Here is a 5,203-nt window from a genome sequence, read left to right on the forward strand (position 1 = left end):
AACCACATAGCTACCGGTACAGCCCCGAGCCTCGATGGAGAACTACTCCCTCCTCATGGGAGCAGCAGCGGTGATGAAGATGGCGGTGGAGATGGCAGCGGTGTCGATGGAGAAGCCTTCCGGGGGCACTTCCCCGCTCCGGCAGCATGCCGGAACAGAGACTCCTGTCCCCCAGATCTTGGCCTCGCGATGGCGGCGGCTCTGGAAGGTTTCTGTGGTTTTCGTCGAACGCCTCAGGGTTTTCGATCCAGGGGCTTTAAATAGGCGAAGAGGCGGCGCAGGAGGGTCGAAGGGGCGACGACACCATAGGGCGGCGCGGCCAGGGCCTGGGCCGCGCCGGCCTATGGTCTGGGGCCCCAGTGCCCCCCCTCTGGTCCTTCCCAGGTGTTCTGGATGCTTCCGGTGAAAATAGGAACTTGGGCGTTGATTTCGTCCGATTCCGAGAATATTTCGTTACTAGGATTTCTGAAACCAAAAACAGCAGAAAACAGCAACTGGCACTTCGGCATCTTGTTAATAGGTTAGTTCCAGAAAATGCACGAATATGACATAAAGTGTGAACAAAACATGTTGGTATTGTCATAAAACAAGCATGGAACATCGGAAATTATAGATACGTTGGAGACGTATCAGCATCCCCAAGCTTAGTTCCTACTCGTCCTCGAGTAGGTAAACGATAAAAGATAATTTCTGAGGTGACATGCTACCAACATAATCTTAATCATACTATTGTAAAGCATATGAGATGAATGCAGCGATTCGAAACAATGTAAATGCAATGAGTAAACAATTGAATCATATAGCAAAGACTTTTCATGAATAGTACTTTCGATACAATCATCAATAAGTCTTGCATAAGAGTTACTCATAAAGCAATAAATTCATAGTAGAGACATTGAAGCAACACAATGGAAGATTAAGTTTCAGCGGTTGCTTTCAACTTGTAACATGTATATCTCATGGATAGTTGTCAATGCAAAGCAATATAACAAATGCAATAAGCAAGTATATAAGAATCAATGCACAGTTCACACAAATGTTTGCTTCTTGAGGTGGAGAAAGATAGGTGAACTGACTCAACAATAAAAGTAAAAGAATGGTCCTTCAAAGAGGAAAGCATCGATTGCTATATTTGTGCTAGAGCTTTTATTTTGAAAACATGAAACAATTTTGTCAACGGTAGTAATAAAGCATATGTATCATGTAAATTATATCTTACAAGTTGCAAGCCTCATGCATAGTATACTAATAGTGCCCGCACCTTGTCCTAATTAGCTTGGACTACCGGATCATCACAATGCACATGTTTTAACCAAGTGTCACAAAGGGGTACCTCTATGCTTTGTACAAAGGTCTAAGGAGAAAGCTCGCATTGGATTTCTCGCTATTGATTATTCTCAACTTAGACATCCATACCGGGACAACATAGACAACAGATAATGGACTCCTCTTTTATGCATAAGCATGTAACAACAATTAATAATTTTCTCATATGAGATTGAGGATATATGTCCAAAACTGAAACTTCCACCATGGATCATGGCTTTAGTTAGCGGCCCAATGTTATTCTCTAACAATATGCATGCTTAACCATAGGGTGGTAGATCTCTCTTACTTCAGACAAGACGGACATGCATAGCAACTCACATGAAATTCAACAATGAATAGTTGATGGCGTCCCCAGTGAACATGGTTATCGCACAACAAGCAACTTAATAAGAGATAAAGTGCATAATTACATATTCAATACCACAATAGTTTTTAAGCTATTTGTCCCATGAGCTATATATTGCAAAGGTGAATGATGGAATTTTAAAGGTAGCACTCAAGCAATTTACTTTGGAATGGCGGAAAATACCATGTAGTAGGTAGGTATGGTGGACACAAATGGCATAGTGGTTGGCTCAAGGATTTGGATGCATGAGAAGTATTCCCTCTCGATACAAGGTTTAGGCTAGCAAGGTTGTTTGAAGCAAACACAAGCACGAAATAGTACAGCAAAACTCACATAAAAGACATATTACAAGCATTATAAAACTATACATCGTCTTCCTTGTTGTTCAAACATCTTACTAGAAATTATCTAGACCTTAGAGAAACAAAATATGCAAACCAAATTTTAGCATGCTCTATGTATTTCTTCATTAATGGGTGCAAAGCATATGATGCAAGAGCTTAAACATGAGCACAACAATTGCCAAGTATCACATTACCCAAAACATTTATAGCAATTACTACATGTATCATTTTCCAATTCCAACCATATAACAATTTAACGAAGAACTTCGCCATGAATATTATGAGCTAAGAACACATGTGTTCATACGAACCAGCGGAGCGTGTCTCTCTCCCACACAAGCATTTATTCAAACAAAAACAAAAACAAGAAACATACAGACGCTCCAAGTAAAGTGCATAAGATGTGACGGAATAAAAATATAGTTTCAGGGGAGGAACCTGATAATTTGTCGATGAAGAAGGGGATGCCTTGGGCATCCCCAAGCTTAGATGCTTGAGTCTTCTTGATATATGCAGGGGTGAACCACCGGGTGCATCCCCAAGCTTAGAGCTTTCACTCTCCTTGATCATGTTGCATCATACTCCTCTCTTGATCCTTGAAAACTTCCTCCACACCAAACTCGAAACAACTCATTAGAGGGTTAGTGCACAATATAAATTGACATATTCAGAGGTGACACAATCATTCTTAACACTTCTGGACATTGCATAATGCTACTGGACATTAGTGGATCAAAGAAATTCATCCAACATAGCAAAAGAGGCAATGCGAAATAAAAGGCAGAATCTGTCAAAACAGAACAGTTCGTATTGACGAATTTTAAAATGGCACCAGACTTGATCAAATGAAAATGCTCAAATTGAATGAAAGTTGCGTACATATCTGAGGATCATGCACGTAAATTGGCTTAATTTTCTGAGCTACCTACAGGGAGGTGGACCCAGATTCGTGACAGCAAAGAAATCTGGAACTGCGCAGTAATCCAAATCTAGTACTTACTTTTCTATCAACGGCTTTACTTGGCACAACAAAACACAAAACTAAGATAAGGAGAGGTTGCTACAGTAGTAAACAACTTTCAAGACACAAATATAAAACAAAGTACTGTAGCAAAATAACACATGGGTTATCTCCCAAGAAGTTCTTTCTTTATAGCCATTAAGATGGGCTCAGCAGTTTTAATGATGCACTCGCAAGAAATAGTATTTGAAGCAAAAGAGAGCATCAAGAGGCAAATTCAAAAAAAAAAAAATTTAAGCCTAACATGCTTCCTATGAAAAGGAATCTTGTACACAAATAAATTCATGAAAAGCAAAGTGACAAGACCAGGAAGATAAAACAAGTGTAGTTTCAAAAATTTCAGCACATAGAGAGGTGTTTTAGTAACATGAAAATTTCTACAACCATATTTTCCTCTCTCATAATAACTTTCAGTAGCAACATGAGCAAACTCAACAATATAACTATCACATAAAGCATTCTTATCATGAGTCTCATGCATAAAATTATTACTCTCCACATAAGCATAATCAATTTTATTAGTAATAGTGGGAGCAAATTCAACAAAGTAGCTATCATTATTATTCTCATCAAGTGTTGGAGGCATAGTATAATCACAACAAAATTTACTCTCCATAGTAGGTGGTACCAAAAGACCACTATCATTATAATCATCATAAATAGGAGGCAAAGTATCATCAAAGAAAATTTTCTCCTCAATGCTTGGGGGACTAAAAATATCATGCTCATCAAAGCCAGCTTCCCCAAGCTTAGAATTTTCCATATCATTAGCAACAATGGTGTTCAAAGTATTCATGCTAACATGTTCCATGGGTTTTTTAATTTTCGCATTAAACCATTCATGTCTTGACTCAGGAAATAGTACAAAGAGCTCACAGATGTTTTCCATTATGCCTAACTAGTGTAAACAAGAAACAAAAAGATGCAATTGCAGGATCTAAAGGAAATAGCTTCGAGCACAAACACAATGGCGCCAGAAAAGTACTTTACCTGGGACCGGAGTATGAGTGCCTTTTACCTTTCCTCCCCGGCAACGGCGCCAGAAAAGTGCTTGATGTCTACATTCCCCCTCCTTTCCTGTAGACAGTGTTGGGCCTCCAAGAGCAGAGGTTTGTAGAACAGCAGCAAGTTTTCCCTTAAGTGGATCACCCAAGGTTTATCGAACTCAGGGAGGAAGAGGTCAAAGATATCCCTCTCAGGCAACCCTGCAACCACAAAGCAAGAAGTCTCTTGTGTCCCCAACACACCAAATAGGTGCACTAGTTCGGCGAAGAGATAGTGAAATACAGGTGGTATGAATAAGTATGAGCAGTAGCGACGGTGCCAGAAAATAGCTTGATGGTGTGTAGTTGATGGTGGTGGTATTGCAGCAGTAGTAACACAGTAAAACAGTAAACAAGCAGTAGTAACGCAGCAGTAGTAAACAAGTAGCGATAGCAGTATTTAAGAACAAGGCCTAGGGATTACACTTTCACTAGTGGACACTCTCAACATTGATCACATAACAGAATAGATAAATGCATACTCTACACTTTTGTTGGATGATGAACGCATTGCGTAGGATTACACGAACCCTCAATGCCGGAGTTAACAAGCTCCACAATTTGTTCATATTTAGTAACCTTATAGTGTAAGATAGATCAAAAGACTAAACCAAGTACTAACATAGCATGCACACTATCGCCTTCATGCATATGTAGGAGGAATAGATCACATCAATACCATCATAGTAATAATTAACTCCACAATCTACAAGAGATCATGATCATAGCCTACGACAAGAACCACACGGTGCACACACTAGTCACCTTTACACACGTGCAGGAGGAATAGAACTACTTTAATAACATCACTAGAGTAGCACATAGATGAATTGTGATACAAAACTCATATGAATCTCAATCATGTAAAGCAGCTCATGAGATCATTGTATTGAAGTACATGGAGAGAGATTAACCACATAGCTACCGGTACAGCCCCGAGCCTCGATGGAGAACTACTCCCTCCTCATGGGAGCAGCAGCGGTGATGAAGATGGCGGTGGAGATGGCAGCGGTGTCGATGGAGAAGCCTTCCGGGGGCACTTCCCCGCTCCGGCAGCGTGCCGGAACAGAGACTCCTGTCCCCCAGATCTTGGCCTCGCGATGGCGGCGGCTCTGGAAGG

Source organism: Lolium perenne, chromosome 3 (genome assembly GCF_019359855.2).
Source record: "Lolium perenne isolate Kyuss_39 chromosome 3, Kyuss_2.0, whole genome shotgun sequence".
In the NCBI taxonomy this organism is placed as follows: domain Eukaryota; kingdom Viridiplantae; phylum Streptophyta; class Magnoliopsida; order Poales; family Poaceae; genus Lolium; species Lolium perenne.